At 38.7% G+C, this 25,203-nt stretch overlaps 1 long non-coding RNA gene across 1 annotated transcript in view; it reads right to left on the reverse strand.

Annotated features, from left to right (window-relative positions):
• Positions 1–9,031: 9,031 nt before the first annotated feature.
• LOC140526597 (uncharacterized) overlaps positions 9,032–25,203 on the reverse strand; it is a 30,760-nt gene continuing 14,588 nt past the window's right edge. The window contains exon 3 of the long non-coding RNA XR_011974439.1: positions 9,032–10,379. This is a non-coding gene — a long non-coding RNA (uncharacterized lncRNA). The remainder of the gene's footprint in view (positions 10,380–25,203) is intronic.

The following is a 25,203-nucleotide window of genomic DNA, read 5'->3' on the forward strand; positions in this document are numbered from 1 at the left end:
TGGACACAACTGAAAGACAACTAGACAACTGAAATGTATACACACACACACACACACACACACACACACACACACATAGGAGGAAGGCATAAGTAGGAGGCTGTATACACTTCTAAAACTGAGTCCATAAGACTACTTTGACTGTTTGCCGGAACTGTTGCCACCTGTGGCACCTCATTTGCAAATCACATGTACAGGGACCAACAATTTTCCAGCAATGGTGTAGAATGGATACAACTCTGGCCTTGGGATTCAAATTCCACCTCAGGTACTTTGTAGCTATGTGACCCAACGTGAATCATTTAACTCCTCTGTGCCTCAGTATGCTCATCTGTAAAACAAAAATAATAACAGCACCTAACTCACAAGGTTGTCATGAAGATCAAATGAAATAGAGTACATAAAGCATTATGTAAGTCTTTAAGCACCCTATAAATGCTAGTTATTCTATTATTATTATTATTATTATTACAAGAATCACAATAATCCCTACAACCTGTAAAATAGGAGTGATAAATAAAATAAAAAATGAGGGTGGCTTCACAGGGATGCTCTGAGGGTCAGCTAAGGATACTGCACAAACCTTAAAGAGGCATAGAAATGTCAGCCATTATGATGATGACTCATACAAGCCTTTCTACTCTGTGGGGACGAATTAGCAAAGAAATGGAGCCTCAGATGGTCAGGTTGATCAGATAGTCAAGGAGAGCTGGGGTGAAATTACACTTTAAAGTCTTTAGGAATTAAGGGTCCTACTTTCTATCTTGTTTTTCTTTGCATAGATCACTAACGTTAAGTGACTACCACCCCACAGTATTAGCATTAACTGCCTATTAAAGGATTTGAAAAACCAGCAGCGTTCTACTGAGCAGAAGCAATAAGCAATTAATCGCTTCTTAAGCATCTGGCTTCCTTCCTCTTCCGTATCTCCTTTGACTTAATATGGACACTTGCAAAAATGTCTCACCTTGTTGGAGAATCTACATTCTCTTGGAGAGAGTCTTTTGATATACTTAAAACTGGAACTGAAATGAAACATTTTGACATCAGTTATGTGTGTCCTTTGTTAATATGTTCAAAATATTCCATTGATGTGTATGAGAATTCCTAAACAATTTAGAATTTCTCTAGATGACCTAAAGGTTTTGGGAGGCCCCACATAAAAGGACTTTCACAGAGTCCTAACCTTCAAACATTTGCTGTTATCTGGAGAGACATATAAGAAGCATTTGCACTTAGAAAAGGTTCCCTCTTTGCAGCTCCACTTAGCTGATTTACCTGAAAACTTCAATATAAGCTCAATAAACTCTCAAAGCTGGAAGATATCTCAGATATGGTTTAGTATAATCCATCACTGAAGCATCAACCACCTCTTTGCAAAGTCACTAATTTGGGTGTTGGACAGGATGGACTCTGAGGTCCTTTCTAGTTCTAGTTTGTGACCATTTACCAGGTATGCAAAAGAACTTCAGAGTCCACCTTGTCCAACACCCACATTTTACAAATGAGGAAACTGAGGCTCAGAGAATTGAAGGGACTTAGGAATCTAGATCTAGAGTTGTAAGGGACCTCTGAGGTTATTTAATGAAACATCTGTCATTTTACAAATGAGGAAACTGAGGCCTAAGAAGGTTGCCTGACTTGTCCAAGTATGAGAAGCAGTTTTTGAATGTAGGACTCTGACCTCAGATCCAGCATTCTTTCCACTGAACTGCACCTGAAAATTTCCAGTGAAAGGAGGAATCTTTTCCATTCCCCTGCCCCAAGAGTTGGTCAATTCCATTTTATTGTTCTCTAATATTGAACCAAAACTTGCTTATCTTTAATTTTTTCCCATTGTTTCTAATTTTGACCTCTAGGGCCAAGATAAATGAGTCTAATCCCTCTTGTTCATGATAGCCCTTGAGATATCTTAATACCCTGCTGCAGTCTACATACACACACACACACACACACACACACACACACACACACACACACACACCCTCTTCCCTACATCGAACATTCTAAGATTGGTTGGTTGGTTTGTTTCTTGTGGAAGGATTTCAGTCCCCTCACCATCCCAGTCACTCTCCTCTCGAATTGTCCCATTGTCCCACCTTGTTTAATGTCCTTCCTAAAATGACTCACCCAGCACTGAATACAATACTTCAAATAGGTTCTACCTCCATCTGAATACATCTATCCTATCACCCTTCCATATCCCTTCTCTTCCTTTGTTTTGGAGATCATATTTCTATCAGTGCAATCTGAAACTATGTTAGAAGTTTTTTGGCTTACCACATCACTCTTACATTGAGCTTTCAGTCCATTAGAGTCCCCAAGTTCTTTCCACATAAACCGATATTTAATCATAGCCTCAGTTTCCTCATATGTAAAATGGGAATAAAAATAGTTCTAACCTCGTGAAATTTTTATGAATCTCAGATGAGATCATTATGCAAAGCACTTTGAAGAACATTAAGACACAATATAGATGCTGAGAGGCAGCTATGGCACAGTGGATAGATAGCTGGTCTCAGGGCCCTGGAGATGCAGGTTCAGATCGTACCTCTGTGACATCCTGACTGTGACCCTTGGTGAGTCACAGCTTCTAAGTACTCTAGACCAGACATGTCAAACACAAGGCCTACTTGCTGTATCATGGCACCCCTGAGTGCAGCCCAAACCAGATTGAAATGACATAGAAAAATATTTAATGAAATAATTAAAAACCCCATAGAACACATATAATGTGAACACGTGATTTTCTAAGTCAATATGTGATCTCCAGGGATCCTTATATATGGTTTAGTGGTCTGGTTTCTATTTGAGTTTGCCCTAGGCACCTCTCTAACTCTATGAATTGCAAAGAAGATGACTGAATTGATAGGAGTTTCCTCACCCAAGGGTTCTCTATGAATGTACAAAGCTAGCCCCTAACTCTACAAAAATATTAGTGAGTTACAAGCTCCCCGTTTCTGCTTAGAATTTGGTTTTGTTTTCATTTTTGTTTTTGTAACCCAATTGTAAGATTTCACATTTTTTTCTTTTAAGTTTTGCCTCATTATATTCAACTCATTGTTCATGATGTCGCAGACAGTACTAGGCTAAGTAGGAAGACCCACGTTCAAATTCCACCTCAGACACTTATTAACTATGCGACCCAAATCATTTAACCTATGTCTGCCTCAGTTTCCCCCTCTGTTAAATAGGGATGATGATAGCACCTACTTCCTAGAGTTCTTGTGAGGATTTAAATGAGATTATGTATGTAAAATACTTTACAAATCTTAAAGTGCTAGGCAAATGTGACCCATTACAGATTCATGTCACTGAAAACTTTGAATCTGAAAATAAGCACATAATCTATGCTTTTATCTAAGGGATGTAGGATATATAAAGGGGGTGTGTGTGTGTGTGAGAGAGAGAGAGAGAGAGAGACAGACAGACAGACAGACGGACAGATAGACAGAGACAGAGAGAGAATATATAGATATATATTTTGAACAGAACAAGATAAAAGACAGAATGCTTCTGGTATTTTGATATAGATTTCCTTCCAGAATAGGAAAAACAACCATTTTATGAAGTACCAAGCACTGTGCTAAGCACTTTACAAATATCATGTCATTTGATAACTAAGCATTTTACAATTGTTATTTTATTTTATCTTCACAAAAATCCTGGGCGGTAGGTGCTATTATTATCCTAATGATACAGCAGAGGAAACTGAGGCAGCCCACAATTAAGTAACTTGTCCAGACACAGCTAGAAAGTATATGAGGAAAGACTTGAGCTTCCTGACTCCAGGCCCAGTGCTCTATCTGCTGTATCACCCAGATGCCTTGGTTGGCACTAAACCAATAAATCACCACCCACTGGGTACAACTATTCAATAAAATCTGAATTCACCTTATTACACTATCATCCAGAATCTTTCTCTCCATCTTAGAAATGAAGACCTCATAGGATACTTTGTCAAATACCTTGCTGAAATCTAGCCAATGGAATTCCCCTGCTGTATTGTCAAGTAAATTTGTCAGTAAAAGAAAAATGAATTAAGTTTAGCGTTGTTCACTTTCTACCCATGTTGGATCCTGGTAGTAGCTTCTTTCTTCTCACAAGTTATCCCTAGAATTTGGCCTGAAATCCCGGGCTGTACTAATTCAACTGTAATCTTAGGCTAAACTTTATAAGAATCTGATCATTAGCTATTCTGAAGTTTCTAGAGAAATCTATGTCAAGGGTGAATCAGATATGGTCAAGTAGTAACTATCTTCTAATATTTGTAATATTGTCTGAAAAAATAATATTGTCAAAGGGCAATGTTACATCAGAAGATGGTACTAATAATTCACATTCCAGAGAATTCAATTCAAATTTATTTAGAATACTGGCCCGGTCTTGACTTCATCAGTTGAGAAAAGGAGAAAAGGATTGGAAAAGCCATTATATATGTATAATATATATATATGACATAATATATACAACAAATATATAATATATATTGCTATATGTGTGTGTATGTGTGTCGGTATGTATATGCACACATATTTATGTGTATGTATTTGTATGCATGTGTGTACATATATATGTATATGTGTGTATATGTATGTATGTATATATATATATATACATATGTATATATATATATACATGGATATAGATATCTTAAGGACTACTGCTCAGTAGACATTTTGAAGAAAACTGAGTTTTCCAGGAAGATAATCAACTTTTTAAAAAATCTCTGAGAAGTAGGTGGCAAAACTGAACACAAATCTTGACTCCTCATTAGCCAATATTTCTGCTTTGGAGAGCCACTTTTACTTTTATGCAGTCAAATTGCCCCAGTCGGGAAATTTTAAGTCATATAATCCAAAATACAGTCTCCAGTAATTATATTATTATTTAAAAAGGATTTCAAAAGTTAACATTTCACTGAAATAAATTGTATGCAACTCCAAGTCCTGAGCTCAGCCTCCTAGAATCCCTGGCTAACTTTAAGACTGATGAAATCCTACCTGTAGCAGGAGGTCTTTCCCAGGGCTCCCAGTTTCTACTACTTTCCCCTCTAAGGTTTTTTTCCCATCTATCTGTATTTATCTTTTATGTGCTATTTTGTGTTCATGTGTCTCCTCTATAAGAATATAAGCTTTTTGAGGACAAGGACAATTTTTACTTTTTTTAGCAGAGTATCTGGCACATAATGAGAGCTTAATAAATGCCTGGTTGTAAAATGCTGGTGGATATGATCATTAACATATTGTCTTTTATTTGTGAAAGTAATGCATCATATTTGCAGATTTTTTTTGTACAAATGGAATTAGCTTAAATGCTTTTCCATGATCTAGTAATTTTTGGCAATTTTCATGAAAAAGGTATTCTGAATTTTTCCCATCAAAAAACATGGGTTTTTTCCTTGCCAGAAATGTGGTCCCTTCATTAAATGGAATGACATTCCTCCTGCAGTAGTATGATGGTAGGGAAACCAGCATTTACTTAGGATAAACAACAAGTCCATGGTTTTTCTTGACTATTCCCTATTCCATGACAACCTCCCTGCCCTAATTGTGAGCACCAAAAACCAAAGACAAAATTCAAATAAGGAAAACAAACACTGAATTAGGAATCAAGAAACCCAGGTCCTAGTCTTGGTCGTGTTTCTGATATATTGTGACGTATCAGGCAAAGCATTTGACTTAACCTGTGTGTTAGTCATTCTCTTTTGTAAATTAAAAAATAATAATGCCTACCTTGCAGTTATCATGACACTAGAGTGAGGTCTTGTTTGTGAAGTTAAAAGGACTGACTTCTAAACCAGGCTTTGCCACTAACTAGCTGCTATTTCATACAAGCCTTACTCTTTCTTCAGGTTTCCTTTCCTTCACTTGTAAAGTGAGGTAGCCTGGACTAGCTGGCCTGAAGTCATTTCCAGCTCTGGACAGTCTATAAAGACTATGTTCTTTAACACAGATTTAAGATAATCTCTTAAATTTTGTACAACATCAACATTTTATGATTCAGTGATCCCGGACCTTTGAAAGTTATTCATTAGACTAAAAAGAGACTTATAGCAGCCCTTGTGGTGACAGAAAAGAACTGGATAACAAGGGGATGCCCATTTGGAGAAATAGCTAAGAATAGCCAACCTTGTCCTTAATAAAGCTTGGAAAAGGAGTAAGATGAAGATGTAAATAATATTTCTCTCTTTTGCTTCTTGGATTCGGAGTATTGTTTTTCACAGTGCTAAGTACAATATCTAGCATACAGTAAGTGCTTAATAAATATTCGTTGATTTGACTTGGTAATGCAGAGTACAAAGTCTCGGCATTATCTATTTCATCTTCAGCTCCTGCAACATGGTTAGCAGACCCCAAATCCACTACCCCCCAAAAAAGTTATCCATGTCCTGTGGGGCTCATTTGAATAGGATTTTGTCTAGAGTATTTGACCAATTATGTTTCATTCTGCCAAGTAATCAATCGTCACAAAGAAGTTCAGTCATTTATATTCTTTATTTTAGAACATTAGGAACAATTAGAGTGGAAAGAACCCACACTCGACCTACAAATGGTTTTCAACCCAAGGTGCTCATTCAATGAATAACTGCACATAAAATTCCTGAAAATATCACTATGATAATTAGTTAAACAAGAAAAAGGCAAAACAGAAATAGGAAATTTCAGTGGGGACATACTTCTCATTCCTTTTTCGTCTTTATGGTAGGGGAAATAAATGCAATGTCTTGAAAGGCAAATATCAAAGACAAATTGAGAGAAAATTACAGATTATTGAGTAACAACAAAGTTGGCACAAAGTTTGACTTGAGTTGAATCAGCATTAGTACATTGATCAATTTGTCGAGTTTCCTGAACATTTCTGCCAGATTACATTTGCTTATCTCACATATCCAGTTGGTTGCCAACTCTCAGTTCTTTCGCTATGACATCTTTCTGATATGTGCCCTTCTCTCCACTCACACAGGCACTACCCTAGTTCATACTCTTATTACGTTTCACCTGGGTTATTGCAATAGCTTCCACTTGAGCTCCTTTCCTTAAGTCTCTCCTCAGTCCAAACCACCCTACGTATAATTGTCAAAGTGATTTTCTTAAAGTCATTGTGACCATTTCATCTCCTCATCACTCAATAAATTCCTATGGTTTCCTATCACTTGGAGGAGCATTTAAAGTCCTTTACAACTTGCTCCATCCTATCTTTCCAGTCTTTTAACGCATTACTCCCCTCCATGTACTTCACAGTTCAGGAATGCCTACTTCCTATTCCTCACCTATACCACTCCATCCTCCGTAACCATTCCTTTGCAGCAAGCTTTGAGATGAGTATTAGTCACTAAAGGGCTTCTGAGTCTCAGGTTTCTCATGTGAAAAGTTAGACACTGGGATGAAGTGCTCTCTAAATTCTCTTGTGGTTCCAAGGTCCTATTGTTTACTTATTCATTTATTTATTCAGTTGTTTGTGGCTGTGTCTGATTCTTCATGACTCTATTTGGGTTGGGTTTTGTTTTTTGTTGGTTTTTTTTGGGGGGGGCAAAGATACTAGTTTATCAACTCCTTCTTCAGCTCATTTAAAAGATGAGGAAACTGAGGCAAACAGGGTTAAGTGACTTGCCCAGGGTCACAGAACTAGTGTCTGAGGCTAGATTTGAACTTGGGTCTTCCTAACTCTAGGACTAGTGCCCTATCCCTAGCTGACCTGAACAGTGACTCTGATCACTGTTTTAGACAAAGAGACTTACCTCTTCCCAGACCACTCCAGTGTAGCCCAAAGAGACAAAAGGTGAAAATCATTTCCATTCAGACCTATCTGACTGAAACACAAAGGACCAAGAACCCACCAAATTCACCTCAAATAGAATTTCTTTACCTTTTGATCAGATCTAAGTTTTATGGGTTGGGAAGGCTACCTTAATAGCCCATAGGGACTGATTTCTGAAGGAGGAATTGGGGGGGGCGTAAAACTTTAGTCCTAATTCAATAATTGCTTATGAATATAAGATAAATAACCATTTCTCTCAACATTACTAACCAATTTATATATTTAATGATATATAAGAAAGGAAAAAAGGAAAGCAATAGAAAATGAATACAAAGCTTAATTTAGTACTGTAATACTCAAACCAGTAGAGTTCAAGTTCAGAGTGCATTGAGACTGGAAAGAAATATAAAAACAATTTTAAAAATTATTTTTTAAAAGCAGTATTGGGAGAAAAAAGAGGATAAAATAACCAATTAGACTGCTGTATAAGACAGTAGGTTTAATGATAATGGCCAGTGAAGAGAAGACCTCAACTTAGCTCCGACTTTGCTTCAGTTTTCTTTATCAAGAAGTATGATTTTGGAACTAAAAGGGATAAAACCAAAAAAAGGCTAATGGAGAGTAAATAATACATAAGATAGAGAAGTAAGGAGAGACTCCCTAGTTGTTCTTGACAAACTCAAAGCTCAAGTCCTAAATAAATATGCTCCCATAGTTTTCTAATAGGTATATTGCTGAGGTAATATCTTTGATTCTTGAAAGATTGTGGAAGACAGTGCAGAACTGCAGAAAAGTGAATGTTGTGCCCCTGTTCATAAAAGGCAAGAGAGTGGAATCCACAGATTTTTGGCTGGTGAGCTTGACTTCCATTCCAGTCAAATTCTAGAATATATTATTAAAGAGTTAGTTAGGAAACATCAAAAAGATGAATCAGTGATCACAAAGCATCCGAACAAGTCAAGTCAGACTAACCTCATTTCCTTTTATTGATAGGCTGCCTAGATCAGATCAGAGCAATGACTGCAAAACAGTTGGGCAAGATTCCTCCAAAGCATCTGACAAAAATTGTTATGTATTCTTATGGAGAAATGGGAGCTAGACAATGGTACAGGTATATGGATTGGTTAAATGACTGGACCCCAAAAGAAGTCAATAATGGTTCAACGTCAACCTGAAAGGAGCTGTCTAGTAGAATGCTCCAAGGAGCTGTCCCTTGGCTTTATAAAGATATTTTAATGATTTTTATAATAGCCTAGACAAATTGGATCATAGTCAACAAACATTTATTAACCACCTACTATATGACAGGCACTAAGCAAAGTGCTATGGTTACAAAGAGAGGCAAAGAAATAGCCCCTGTCTTCAAGGAGTATACAGTCTAATGGGAGAAGACAACATGCAGAACAAAGCAGAAAAGGAGTGGGGATAAGGAGAGAAAGAACCAGATATGTGTGTGTGTGTATATGTGTGTGTGTATGTGTATGTGTGTGTGTGTGTGTGTGTGTGTGTGTGGTGGGAAGTGGGAAGGTGGGTAGAGAGTATGATAGAAGAGTCCAGAAGAGTACAGTCTAGTGGGAAATAAAGAAATGGTTGACCTCCTGAAATGCAGGTTCTGGGAGAAAAGATCTCCATCCTCCAATCAGAGGAAGGGAGGAGCCTCAGGAGTAGAGTACTGGAAGGAATTTTAGAGACTCTGCATTTTAAGGGTGAGAAAAGACAGTAAGAAACAGAACTGGGATTTGAACTCATGTCCTATGACTCAAAATTCAGTATTTATTAGTGTGTTCTTCCTTCCTTATAGGATGGTAAAGTGAAAGGATCAATGGATTTGGCTAAGAGGGTAACTGACAGCATTTCTGACATAAATGAATAACATCAGCGTCTTTGCTGCTCTCTTCCTCTGCCAATAAAACCACTGATGGGGCAGAGCTTGGGGTCTCTCATTCCTTGACTGAGCCCAATTCACATTACTCCATATACCTCAGAAAACTTGCACTTTCTAGAGAGGCTGAATATTCCTGCAACTTATTAGAGGAAGTGGGGGGGGGGGGGGTAAATGCAACCTGAGTTTCTGGACACCATGACTTATCTAGAGGAAGGATCCCAGAAACTGGGAGAACCTGAAAGTGAAAAGACTTCTCTGAAAACTTGCCAGAAAAGTTAAGCAAGTGCTTCTAAAGAAATGTTTGAGCTCATCTAACCTCAGTAAGAAAGAGGGAACTTATGAGAATCAGAGTGGCAAAAGGAAGAAGGAAATTGCCTGATAGGCATCAAAGTGGAACTCATCTTGATTCATAAGAATGTGCAATCAGCAGAAGATGATACTACCAGTGCGCCCAAGGAAACTTTCATTTCAATCAGTCATCATCCATCTATTATTTACAGGTGGTCTTCTTTGGCAACAAAGGACAAACACACACATTATATACAGGATATTGTGCAAAAAACTGAGGGAAACATATCCTACTTCAGTTCTTCATCTGTGTCATGCTCTCTTTCATGGGGACACTTCTTTCAACTCTGCAGCTCAAAATCCTTGTGCGCCTTCTCATTCTGTGAGATTATGGACCACATCTTCCTATAATTCTCCATCCAGCACTAGAATCCTTCTTCAAATCCTTTTGGAGAGAGACATAAAGGCAAATAAAACATAATCATTGCCTCATCGAGCTTTCAATTCAGTAGGGACATGAGAGATAGAAAAGCAAATAGGATACAAATTAATATATGCTAAGTACTGATGTTTATTTATGAATATGCACATATATACACATATACATGCACATATCTGTATATACACATATACACACATACATATACTAAGTACTAAAGTTAGAATATACAAAATAATGAGAAGGGGGAAGAATCACAATTGAAAAATCAAGGAAGTCTTCATAGAAAAGAAGCTAGTTGAACTGGGCCTTGAAGGTTATCAACAATAGATGGGACTTTTTGCGGGGAAGGGAATATACTTTTGTACTTTCCAAGGCATATGGAGTAGTTTAAAAACTAAAGGGAAAATCCATTGTGTACTTTGGAAGACAGGGAACCATCCAATTTCATTAGAGAATAGAATGTATATGGGGAAGTTCTGTGAAATAAGTTTGGAAAGATACATTAAAACCAATAGTCATGAATTTTCAGTGATTCATCCACACACTCTCTTTCCTGTTCTACCTTCTTATCCAGAATACACTTTTGTACCAGTTACTCACAGGGTTGGCTAGAAACTATGGAAAGAAAGCAAAACTAATTAATGTATAGAGGGATATGACTCAGTTTTGTTCTAGTAGCACCACATTCTAGCCTAGAAATCTCAAACCAATGGATTGGAAGTCAAACAACCTGAATTGCCTCTGACTAGCTGTGTGACCTTGGGAAACTCACTTTATTTCTCCATCTCTCACTTTCCTCATATCTATGAAATGAAAAAGGAAATACGGAAACCCATCATCTTCCTTTTGTTAGGGAATTGGGAGACTACAGGTGCAGAATGTTGTATACACTGTCAGATGAGTTAGCCATGTTAGTTGGTTTTGCTATAATGGAAGTCTGGAAGAAAGGAAATGAGGGGGATGGAATTATGTCTTTAAATGATTATGACTTCCTAACAAAACGCATTTGTAAAGCTTTGTAAAAAAAAAAATAGAGAGTCACACAACTATGCCACTAATATTTAAAGTTCTTGATGCTAAGTGAAGTTATTTATTTCCTAATTAATTAAATGAAGGAGTGGGATCAATGCTGGTAGAGAACATGAGATCAAATGCAACCTCTGCCACTTCTCAATTTCCCCATCTTATAAAATCAGGGGATTGGACTATCTGACCTTTAAGATACCTTTGAATTCTAAATCTATGATTCTGCTTTTCTATCACTACAAGAACTTAGCTCCATCATTCAATGATTCTAGGAATCTATACTTGGATGTTTCCCAGTATACTTCTCTTTTCCTTTATACTAACAAGTCTTTATAAAGAGAAACAAATATTTGGGTAGAAGTAGTGTAAATAGATTAATACTATCAACTTAAAACATGCATGAGACCACTGCTCAAGCCAACTGAACTAAGACTGATAACTCACAACTTGGGGCTTCTTTCCATTTCTCCTAACTCCCAACCCCGGCCAGCAAGCATAAATAAGCATGCCACTTGCTTTCATCCAATACTGGAATCTAAAACTTCCACCATCCACAATGGAAAACCTGATGTTTCTTGCGTATATACACCAGGCCTCTTAGCAACTTTTTTTAAGTGCATTTGCAAGAATGCATTTATGTTTCTTAGAACTCAGCTACTGCATTCTCCTATTTCCTAAAGCGAATTGCTTCAGTGGATATTTCTACAGCTGTAGGTGCCCTCATAAATGCTTTTTGAAAATGTGAGAACCCGTTTAGGCTGCCTGAAGAGCTGTAATATATGAAGGAGAATGAGTCACTGTCCTCAGCCAGCTGTCATGGTATCACAACACCTCCTTCTTTTTTAAAGGGAATTTTCTTTAAAGAAACAAACAACCCTCCAAAAAATTCACTTTTAGATAACAGTTCCCAGAGGTTGTTCTTTAAGAAGAAAAAAAAGGTACTTTCTGTGGAAAACTATATGACTCTAAAGGTAAAGTTCTCTCCAAATAAAATAATTTCAGCATTGCCTATGAATGTTGGTCAAGTGGTTGATAGTCAAAGCTCAAGATGGAATAAATATTTAATATACAGACGGTCTGCACCACGATGCCCTAAGCCAGCCCATCAAGGGGCCTTCAAAAGAAAATTCCACTTAAGAAATTCAATGAGCACAACTTTTCTGAGTAGCTTGCACATAGTTTTATATAGCAAGACACATCTGTATCATCCAAATGGACGTAGCATTATGCACTTCTGTAAAATCTCTCTGCCCTAACAGTCACTATCTGTGTATCTAACCGTGTAGCTATTACTGGATTACAGAAATCCCACAGGAGATGAAGTGCTTGGAAGAATGTAAAAAGGTCTAAATGATAATCTACTTTGGAAGGTGTTTGGAACTCTTTTAAACATATGGCATCAGGGTTTGTAGGGTTGGGGTTTGGTTTGGTTTGGGGTTTTTTGCCCATTTTTTCCTCAAATTTTCCCTCAAAAGCTTTGAGCAGTTAGAGATTCCAAGGCTGGATTTGATTTTAAACAGTCCTTTTAGGCAAAAGAAAATCAGAGATTCAAGAAGTCTACAGACAACAGTAACCTGATAATTATTTAAGGAGCTTAGAGCCTCTGAGAAGGATTAACGCAGTCACCTATTTTACAGACTCTTGGCAAGGATTTCTACATATGCCTCCTATCTCCAAGCGATTTTATATGCAAATCTTTATATATTTACTTACAACCATTTTACTTATGTAATCCAAAGTCTTGTGATTCTTATTCCTTCTCTCTTCCAAAAGAAAACAAAACAGGAACTAAGTTGTATGGTATTGCGTATGTTAAATTTGACCTTTAAGAAGCCATCTTCTTGTTCAGTAAAAGGACTTTGGTAAAAGAGCCTCCAAGGTTTTGTGACTACCATTTTAAAAGTGAAGTCAAGAAGACCTGGGTTTGAATTCTGCCTCCGATATTTATTAGCTGTGTGATCCTGGACTTGTCACTTAACTTCCAGTCAATAAGCATATATTACACACTTACTGTTTGCCAGGCACTGTGCTAAGTACTGGAGATACAAATATGAGTAAAAACAAAGACATTGTCTATTCTCAGGGAACTTATATGGGAGAAGACAACACATAAAGGGGAGCTGAAAAGTGTAGGGAGATAAGGATGGGGCGGGGGAGGAATGAAGGCATCTGTGAGGGAGCATGAACGTCAGAATTAAAGCCAGGAGGAGAATAAAGGGCAGCCAGTCTGGGCTCCTCCTCAAAACAGAGGACCTGAGAAAAAGGAGTCAATGTGGCAGAGGGATGCTTCAGGGTGAGGAGGCCCCATAACTGAGGGAAGTTCCAGGATGAGACTGCAGCTGAAGCATGGCACTGCAGACCTCAGAATAATTTTAAAGATTAAATGGGGCAATGTATATACAGGCAGCTAGAGGACTTGATGGATAAAACACTGAACCTAGAATCAGGAAGACTGAAGTTCAAATCCGACCTCAGACACTTATTAACCATGGGACCCTAAGCAAGTCACTTAATCACTGGATTAAGGAAATAACAAACCATTCCAGTATCTCTGCCAACAAAGCACCATGGACAGTATTGGCAAGCTATGTTTCATGGGGCACGAAGAGTCAGACACGACTGAACAACAAAAGTGCTTTATGAATAGGGACTGAATTTGTGATTTCATTGGTGCAGGGAGTACCTAGATACCGGTGCAAGCTGGCACCTTCCTAGAGTTACTTAGAACATGTAAAAGGTTAAATGACTTATCCCATGGACACACACTCAGTATGTATCAGAAGCTGGACATGAGCCTATCTCTTCTTGACTACAAGGCCATACCACAGCTATACCGCAGCTACCTCTTTCACTGAAGGTCTTTCATAAAAATGGGAGCTATCTCTGTACCAGTGGAATCATGAGACTGTACACAAAAAATTTAATCATTATTACACACACGATTACTGGTCTTAAAGTCATTTTGCCGTGATTCAGTTGTGTCAGATTCTTCATGAACTATTTGAAGTTTTTTTTGGCAGAGATACTGGAATCATTTTCCCTCTCCTCAGCTCAAGGAGCAAACAGAGAGAAGTGACTTGCCCAAGGTCACCCAGCTAATAAGGGTCTGAGGGTGGATTTGAACTCAGATCTTCTTGATCCCAGGCCTGCTATTTTATCTACCACACCTTCTTGCTGCCTTCCATTTACTTCAGGGTAAATGGTGAATTGAGGAGTCCTTACTCACCAGTCTTTGAAAAGCTCTTCAGTTTTTTCCCTCCATTCTCTTGTATTCCTTCAAATCACCATTCATAGAGACCTCTGAGATCTCTGTAGTATAGTTTTCAACCTTAAAGTTGAAAGGTCATCCCAATATATTCTACATAGGTGAGGTTCATTTCACATCAGCATTTGGTGTGGTAGACATAATGCATCTAATATGCTGACTCTCAGATTAAAAATTTCTTTAAAACTCTAAACAGTGGCAGAATTGGGAGAAGGCACTCAAGAGACCACTAAGTCCATATCATATCTGAACAAGAATCTCCTCCACAGCACCCTCCACAGGCAATCAACCAACCCCTGCTTGCATACCTACAGTTAAAGGGAACTCATTACTTCCTGAGGCAATCCATTTTCTTTTTGAATAATTCTGATTGTTAGGAGGAGCAACTAGGGGGTACAGTGGCCAGAGAACTGGGTTTGGAATAAGACAGACTCATCTTCATGGGTTCAGATCTGACCTCAGACATTTATAAGCTGTGTGACCCTGGGCAGGTCACTTAACCCTGTTTACCTCAGTTCATCATCTACAAAACGATCTGGAGAAAGAAATAGCAAACTACTCCAGGATCTTTGCCAAGAAAACTCCAAAGGGAGTTATGGAGAGTCAGATATGATTGAAAAGTGACTTAACAACAAAAAAATTGTTAAGAGTTTTCCTTATATTTTGAGCATCCTAGTTTGGTCTCTAGAGCCAAGTAGAATAAATCTAATCTGTCTTCTAAATGACAGACAGCCAATCAGATACTTAGAGACAGTTATCATGTTTGCCTTAAGACTTTTCTTCTTCGGGTTAAACATCTCCAATTTCATCACCCAATCCTCTTAGCACACTTAATTTGCTAAAAGTCCTTAATGGGAATAGTTAGATCAGATCATTAAGAGAAACAGGAGTATTATGGACTTATGAGTTGGAAGAGATGTAAGAAGTTTTCTAGTCCAACTCCATCATTCTACAGAGAAGGAAACTGAGGCCCAGAAACCATAAGCAACTGACCTAAGCTCACAAGTCTCAGAGATGGGCTTCAAATCTTGGCTTCCCACAACTTCCCATATAGGTAGGTGGTGCAGTGGATAGAGCATTGGGACTGTAGTCAGGAAAACCTGAGTTCAAATCTGGCCTCAGACACTACCAGTTGAGTGACCCTAGGCAAGTCACTAAACATCTGTCTGCCTTGGTTTCCCCAAAGGTAAAATGGAGATCATAATAGCACTTTCCTCACAGGGTTGTTGTAAATATCAAATGAGATAAAGTTTGCCGGGCACATTAAGCCTAGACTTAATAAATGCTTGTTTCTTTTGGAATCTCAAGTTTTTTTCTGTTACAAGGTATAAGCTACTAATTTTCTAATACCTGTAATGGATTCAGGCAAGACATAGGACTGAGTAATCATACTCTTTTATGTGCTGCACAGCATTAATCAGAAATCCATCATCAATGGATTACTTTCTTACCCTTACTTTCCATCCAGGGGTTTCAGGTTTCAGTTAGAAGATGGTAAATTTCACGTCTTTATTCTTATTTCAGTAAAGCCTTGACACCAATTTCCTAATAATTGGGCTAACTGGGGCCAAAATCTGGAATCCAAAACTCATATATTACTTACTTTGTATAGCCTTCCCTTTTCTCCCCACTTAAGATGTCCCCTCTTCCCCCTTCACCCAAATTATTATCTGTTTACTTTCGTATTTGTAACGTGGGTTTCAAGCCTGGAGCCTTTTGCATAAGACTCTCCTAATTGGTGGAAAGAAGAGGCCTAAAATCTCAGCCATGGGGAAATTCCCTAAAGTCTATGGTAATGAACTCTGGAAATAAGGGACATGTTGAGGCTCCAGATCCTCTACATGGCCACCACTTCCCAAAGTCTCTTATTTATTTTCTTTCTCCAAAAATCTCTCCCCAAAGAATCCAAGAAAGTCTGAAACCATGTATAATCTCTGTCTCGAAGAAGGAATCAAGAATAATGTTTCTGCTTGCCAGAGTTCTTGTATTTACATTCACTTACATAGGTATGTAGGATCTGGTCATTATCCTCTCCATCAATTAGGAGAGTCGTAGGCAAAATGTTTCTGACTTGAAACCCAAGTTATACACAGAGACACACACATGTGTGCATGTATACACATCTATGTACACATTGTGTATATAAATATATACATGTCTTTTGGTCTCCACTAGAGAAGCCAACCCCTCCTATATCACTGTCTTGCTGTGGCAAAGGGGCTTGCATAGTTCAATGAAACTATGAGCCATTCTGTTCAAACGCATGGTGCAGAGTTCTGACCAAAAGTGATCTACGGAGGAAGAAATGGCAAACCACTCCCCTATCCTTGCCAAGAAAACCCAATGGACAGTATTAAAATGTAAAAAAGGTACAACGTCGGAAAATGAGTCCCTTGGGTAGTAAGGGCCTGGTGCGCCATGGTCCATTGGATCACAAAAAATCAGACGTGACTGAGCGACTGCATAACAGAAGAGAAGCCAAAAAGCCCTCCTCTTCTAAAGGAAGAGGGCACAGCAAGTCAAAATGTCACAGGCTGAAGCAAGTGAGAGGACAGAGCTCCCTGACAAGTCCAAGTGCTTTGAGGGAAGTTGTGATTTCATGCACATGTCACCATGCTGCAGAGGAGAATGCATTCCAAAAGAAGCGGTTTTCATGGCCAAGAGGGTACTCAGCTATTCCTTACTGTTGATGGGGACAAGTACTGAGATCACGGGGCTCTGAATCCAGTGTGACTGCATATAAGGGCACTAATGAATCACTGCCTCCACACACAAAACTGAGGAAGCTCAGTACTGACTTCAACAGATTATTTTTTCCATGCTCTGTCTCTGGGTCTCTGTACTGTTGACTCTACATAGAGACCATTTCACAACTTTAGGGAAATTCCATCCTCTGTAACACCCACCTCCTTAGAACAGTTACAGAGCCTTAACTTCAGACTGATGATTGACATTCACCTTTCCATTATTTCAGTCCATTAAGCATTTAGGCACTGTGTATCTGAATTGCATCCACTGGCAGAGATAGCCTACCTGATTCCTTGCTCTCCCTGTATTAAATGCCCCAAACAGACATATCACAAATCTATTACAGCTTCAGAGGGCTAAATAATTCTCCTAGCTTCCCAGGAATCATCACATCCTTGAAGCATGTAAACCTAATCTTGCAAATAATAAAACAGAGAGACAGCAAAGTGTAATGGATAGAGAGTCAGCCTCAAAGTCAGGAAGATCTAAGTTCAAGTCCTTCCCCTCTCCCACAACCCAGGCCAGGATTATTCTAGAACTAGTTTGTACTGGCTTAAGAACTGATCATTAAATGTCCATTATGGGCATTTACACCTTGGAAATCCTCAAACACTATAAATCACGGCCTAGTTTTTTGTTTTGTTGATTGTCTAGACTTAAGAAAGGAATGGGGAAAATATTAATAAAGTTAAAGGTTTATCATAGGCACATATTTTCTCCTGCAGAGCTGTTAAACATGTACCCAACAGGCACTGTCTCTGACCCATAATGCCTGTATCACCCATGGAAAGTCCCTTAAATTCTCAGTGTCCCCTAATAACTCTCTAAGACAAGAAGAACAGGTGTCAATCTACATTGATAAAAGAAGTTTTCTCCTTGGGAGTTTCCCATAACAATGAAATTACAGATCTATTCTCAAATAACAACAATAACCCAGGAGATACAGAGCGAGTTGTACATAGATAGGAGAACTTTCATTCTGGCTGTATATTTGCTCTACTGCTTAATCAAAATGCTTATGTACGTCCATCCATAACCCTCAAACTGGTTCTCTGTGAGGAAGGTCCTTTGAGAAAGAGCTGGACCTTGCCATGCAGAGGTGTGCTGGAGTCCCTGAGAGTTGAAAATTTTAGTGTATTTACACCTCAGAAGTCAGAAAACAGTCCAAATCAGGGTTGGACTTACTGTTTTGGTGATTGTCTAGACTCAGTATGGTCCATGTGAGTCACAAATAGTAGGACGCAACTGAACAATAAGAAAAAAAAGGGATGGAGAAAATGTTATTGATGCAGATTAAACTTCAAAGTGTGTCATGTATATGTTTTTTTCTCTAGAGAGCTGGTAGTTAAACATTTACCAACATAGCCCTGACACCATGCCAAGGGACCAAAGACAGTAAGTATGGACATGTTGAACTAATCAGATTGTATCAATCAGCTTCAAAAATGTTGAAAGCACTTGAGTAAAAAGTATTAGGGGATTAGAAATGCTCTGGACTAAAGCAGACCAGAGTACCTTACAGATGCTCTAGACATCTCAGAGTAGGCTGAGCTCAAAAATGGTAAGGTTCAGCATCATAGAAGTCCTGAGTGAGGCTGAGAAACTGTGCTATCCTGTCCTGTCCTCTCCTCTCCCCCTTTGTTGTCCTCTTGTGTCATGGCCAGACACACTGACACACGTCTTACTAATGGGAGATTGCAAGGAAGGCGAATTAACTGCAAGTAGCCAAAAGGAAAATGCCCTCACAATGGCATGAGGTAGAAGTTTTGCCGATGGCTGATGTCATTTGCTGATGTGTTTCCAGTGGTTTCCTTAGAAGAAATCTGTCCATAATCACTTGTACAAAGGCAGAGAATACCCTGAGGTTAGAAAAGGCCTATATCCACAGCTGAAACTGATGAGGATATTTGGCAACAACCCAAAACACTTGGTTTCCTGTCTTCTCAAAGTCCTGACCTCCAGTATTTAAGGAACCAATAACTCTTTTTTTCATTTCTCAAGTTATTTTTCTCATGCAACCCTTGGCAGCTGTTTGCCAGCTCAGCATTCAGACTAATTTGTAACAGCAAATGGGGTTAACGTGTGTTTACCCAGGTCTGAAAGATTAACGTAAGACATAAATACACATTTTATGCAACAAGACAAGGTATCCTGCATTTCCATCTGTCACATGAACTGTAAAAGCTAGAGATTTAAGAAGCCCCATGTCTGCTTACTTAAAATGGCTCAGTTTCTTGCATTTGCTTATCATTTTATATTTTTAAAAATCTGCTAAGGAGTTTGTGTTTTTGTTTTTGTTTTCCAAAACACATGCTAGAATGTAATATAGCTTTCCTATCTGTGGGTTACATGGGCACAAACTCCAAAGACTTTTCTTCTCATATTCTAAGAGTGTATATCTTGCAGAATTTCATAGAGTTTAACAAATCTTGCCAATGTATTGGACATTACTTTGTTCTATAGCTTTTGGATTGTATTCTTTTCAGGAATGGAAACCTCTACCCACAGAGTGGAAAAGAAAACCAGAGAATATAACTTAAAGAAGACATCTCTTGGTTACTGTGGTCATGCCAAACTCTTCAGATTCTCAAACTTAGCAAATGCTAAACCAACACTGTTACACATATCTGTCTCCCCAGCAAGGAGTAGAAAATTCATTGCACAGGGAAAGAGCTGATTTTTATTTCACTGGACTGCACAGGACTCACACCCCTTATTGGCAATTATATTAGTACAGCCACATCTTGCCATAGAGGAAGTTTCTAGAAAACATTTCAATGGAAAATTCAGAAAGCTTCTCTAGAAAAGTCCGCTACACAGGTAGGTGGTTCTTGGTTTTTTGCACTAGTGTAACATTTTCCTAACTTGAAGATCTCTTCAGATATTGGAGTTTGGGTCCAGCTCAAGCATTCTGCTGCCTGAATGTATTTACTGATGGCCAAATGTAACTTCCTGTTTCTATGGGGGGAGAGGGGAAGGCTGGAACACCAGAGTAAAAAAGGATCCTATGGCTTCTTAGATATCAAAGAGTTCTCACAAAACCACAGTTTGATGAGTTAAGTGTAAATGAATCAGAAACTTATGGCTCACATTTCCCTGAAAGAGCACATGGATTTAAAAATGAATTTAGAAAAATGTTTTCAACACAACACTTTTGGTAGCTTGCCAAACAGTGTTTAAAGGAAAATAATTCAACACTTTCAGTGGACCAAAAGGGATTTGCCTGTGCCTACACAGGGAGAGTATGTGTAACTGTGTCTGCATGGCCCCACAGATCATAGGACTTTCCACATTCTGGAATTCATGTCCTATTACTAAAACCACTGTAAGCATGAAAGCACATCGTTGTTCTCAACTCAACGTTGGCCACTCATCCTTGAATGGTGTAAGGCATTCTTTAGAGAGTAAAAGCTGTCAGGCAATGGCTACAGGAGGGGAAAATGGAACTTAATGTTCAATTCTCCTTCTTAAATAACGTTAACAACACCATGATAGACTCCCCCCTGAAGAAAATCTTCCTGTCCTTTTGCTAACATTTTGCTTCATCTACAAACTAGCAGAATGGAGTCAGAGTCATGGGTGATAATTTCTGTGATTATCCCTAAAACCTGAAGGGAGAAAAAAACCTCACTGGAGAAATAAAGACATATTATATATAACTTCAAGAAGCCCTCCACCACGCAGCAAGTTATAGTGTAGGAAAAGTCACAACATCAATACTGTAAAGACAGACAACTTTGAAAGACTCAGAGATTCTGATCAACACAATGACAAATAGTAATCCCCAAAGTCTCATGATGAAACATCTTGCCCACCTCCTAACAGAGAAGGAATGGACTCAAAAGATAGGCTGAGGCTTTTTTTGAGGGGAGAGGGAGTACTTGGCTAACATGGGAATTTGTATTGCTTGACATTATATATTTTCAATGAGTTTTGTTTTTCTTGATTTTTTGGTGTGGGAAAGGGGAGGAAGGAGAGAAGTCAAAACTGAAAATAAAATTAAATTGAACTTACCAAAAAGAAGAATGAAAGAGAGGAAGAAAGAAACAAGGAAAGGAAGGAAGAGACAGAGGGAAAAGAAGGAAGGAAGGAAGGAAGGAAGGAAGGAAGGAAGGGAGGAAGGAAGGAAGGAAGGAAGGAAGGAAGGGAGGAAGGGAGGAAGGGAGGAAGGGAGGAAGGAAGGAAGGAAGGAATGAAGGAACGAAGGAACAAAGGAAAGAAAAAAGGAAGGAAGAATAACTGTGTCAGAGAAGCTTGAGAAGATTAATGTGAATTGATATGAAATGAACTAAGAAAGCCAGAAAGAGCAGCATGCACAACAACTTAAATGAAAAGATCTCTAAAAGAAAGTCAAACTCTGAATAACTCGAAAAACCAATACTGGCCTTAGAGAACAGATAAGGAAACAATTCTAATTCTTCTTGGCAAGAAGGGGTAAGATTACCTAGGCAGAATGTCATGTACATTGCCAGATGTAATCTTTATTGGTTTATTTTTGCTAACATCTTTTTCTTTGTTAGAACTGAGAGTTTAGATTCCAGGGGTAAGGTTAGAAGAGGACGATGAGCATGTTGTAAAATCAAAAGGCATATATATAAAACATAATTCTTAAATGAAAAAAGAAAAGGCCCCAGAGATCACAAAAAATGTAAATTAAATTTGACCTGCTGATAACGAGAGAGCTATATTCTTGACCAATGTCATGATGCCTAGCTTTTTAGAGAAATTGTCACCTGTGATTTTGAATCAATTATAAATTATAAACCTGCATTATGCAGTATACAAAGCTTTCAGAAATTGATTTCAATTCAACTGGGACAAAACACTAACCAACCATATAAAACTGTATTCAATTAGATTTATTTCAGAAATTTCGAGAGAGAAGATGTGCAGAGAGGATGCTGTAGATCAAGAGACAATACCCCAAAGATACTTACATGTGAAGAGTCTCCTGGGGGGATGGCTCTAAAGGGCAGATGAATAAACTATGAGTTATCCAGGAAACATATGGAGACAAACCCTCTTAAGAGAGGGACTCTGTCTTAGGCCAGGAGATAAAAAGATCTCAGCAGAGGGGACTGTGCAGGGTTGGGAGAGGTCATCTGAGGTCCATTGTTGAGGGAGAGAGGAGAGGCTTTATGCACCAAAGCACATTACCATGCAGTCTGCCTAGGTGATATAGTCTGAAGGCTGCCCTCTGTAAGGTAATGGTAATGGAGAGTGTTGCTTTGGAATCGGAGTCAGGAGAGATCTAAGCTCCACTATCACCTCTGACACTAATTAAGCAAATCATGAAAGCTCTCTTAAGTCTCAGTTTCCTCATCTGTAAAAGTATCTGTAGCACTCACCTCCCAGGGCTGCTGTAAAGATCAAATGTACATGTAATAGAATTTACTTGTATGCTTTTCTCATGGATTAAATCTCCCAGCAGGCTTTGCAACAGAGCAAAGGTCAGAAAGTTGCCCAAATGGGACAAGGCAATGGAGGCTGAAGAAAGAGAATCAGATTAGGGGGAGGATCCCCTGCCCTGGGTCAATCTTTCCTCAGAGCCAGAGAAGGGAAATGAGTGGTCCCCTCCCCTCCTATGGCATAGAGCTGGCATGAGTTGGCTTGTGTGAGCTAAAATCCTGTCTGCATGGGCGAACTAAGCTCATTAATAAGAGTCAGTGGGGGTAGCAGTCAAGTTTTCTGAAGGCATTCAAAATATGGGGAGAATTCTGGGGAGATCAATATAATTAAATCATTCCAGCCACCATTTTCTCTGCTCTTACTTTCTAAAGTCTACCCTACCCCAGCATTCTACTTAGGTTCCCTAACTTTCCCTAAGCATCAGTCTTCATTTGAGCTGTTTGACATCTCAGGAGGAGGTAAGCAGGTGACACAGTAGATGAGCACCAGTCTTAGAGTCAGGAAGGCCTGAGTTAAAACCTGGCCTCAGATACTTCTTAACTGTGTGACCCTGGGCAAGTTACTTAACCCTATTTGCCTCAATTTCCTCGTCTATAAAATGAGCTGGAGAAGGAAATCGCAAACCACTCCAGTATCTTGGCCAAGAAAACCTCAAATGGGATCACAAAGAGTTGGACGTGGCTAAACAGCTGAATGACATCTCAGGAGGCAACCCAGGAATATGCAGCCATTTTAGGATATATCTGGGACAATGAAATTTACTGGCACACTTTTCTCAAGGATTACATTTCTGGGAAGGCTTTGAAACATTTCCCTTTGGAAAGGAAGATAATGAAAGGAAAGAGAAGGGAAAGGCGATTTACAAATATTGTCTCAGTGTACCTCACAATAACCATGAGATATAGGGGATATTTCTTGGCATCAATTTTACAGTTGACGAAACTGAGGCAGACAGTGGTTAAGTGTTTCACCCAGTATTACCAGCTAGTAAGTGTCCAAAGCTGGATTTGAACTCAGATCTTCCTGACTCCAAGTCCAGCACTCTCACCACTGTGGCACCTCCCTACGTCTGTATATGTGTAGTATAGATACAGCTATGTCAGAAAGCCAGATTACTAACAAGGCTAGGATCCCTCAATTATATATGTCAAGTGCTTTGCAAACCTTGAAATGCCATATAAATGTCAGCTATTATTATTAAGCAATGATGTGGGTGTAATTAGCAGAGGGCTGCAAATATGAATCTGTCAAAGACTGCCTGTATTCCTGGAGACCTGCCCTAAGATCTTTAGTCTTAGGAGCCAAGTTGGCATTCTCATCTAAGGCTTAGTCCCATCTTGAATGCCTAGGGAAACAGCTGCATGGTTAGTAACTGGGATTTTAGCCTAGGGAAGAAAAATGAGGAGTTTCCACTTTAGATCCAGGGTTCATTAGCAGACATCCATGGGGATGTTCACAACTTTCTCATCTGTACAAAGCCAATAGGAGGTTTCACCATGGGACTTGAAGAAGAATTTAAAAGAAGATAGGAATTTGGCTTGGTAGACAAAAAGAAGAATGCTATTTCAAATGTAGTATGACGTCTGGAAGAATGTTTTGAGATAGGATGTAAAGACAGGAACATTTGGTGGTAAGGAGAAATGATGGCCAAGTAGAGAGATAAAGAACAAAAAGCGTGAATATCAAGAAAACCATCTAGTAAAAAACAAAAAAACGTCTGCATCAAAGAAGAATAAATTTGAATTTAAGAGACAAGTGTAACACTAAATTTCTATGGTTGTTTGGTTGCGTTTTGGGGGGGGTTGGGGGGAACAGAATGGGGAGGAAGGGCCTAATAACACCATAATAGACAAGAACAGAAATGACAGTAGATGTTTTTCAGAATGAATTTGAGTTTATTAAATAAAATAGATGGTGGGTAATAACAGAGGTTGGCCTTTACTGTTGATGAGGATACTAGCAATATCATGAATGCGCTTGCAGAGGCTTGTGCAAAGGTGAACCAAAGACAAAAAGAGGAGTGAATGTTTACTAGATCCTCCCCTTGGCCTTGCCCAACTCCAGTCTGTCCTAAATGGAGCAGGCACATTGCCAAGAATATATGGGAGAAAAGAGAAAACCAGGACAGGAAAGTCAGGATGGTAGAATGGATAAATTGAGAGGGTCAACAAGTACTGTAAGAGACAGAGGAGTAAAGCATGATCAATTCTTATTTAATAATAAGTACTTATTGTGATGATATCTTATTGATCAAAAGGTTTCATTGGACACAGTGTAAGAATAGAGTGGTAAATGCTTGGAAAAGGATAAAGATTTGAGGGAGATAATTAACAAAATAGGTGATGTAAAGTATAAAAAAAGATACAGGGATGCAAATAT

Source organism: Notamacropus eugenii, chromosome 2 (genome assembly GCF_028372415.1).
Source record: "Notamacropus eugenii isolate mMacEug1 chromosome 2, mMacEug1.pri_v2, whole genome shotgun sequence".
NCBI classification, from domain to species: Eukaryota; Metazoa; Chordata; class Mammalia; order Diprotodontia; family Macropodidae; genus Notamacropus; species Notamacropus eugenii.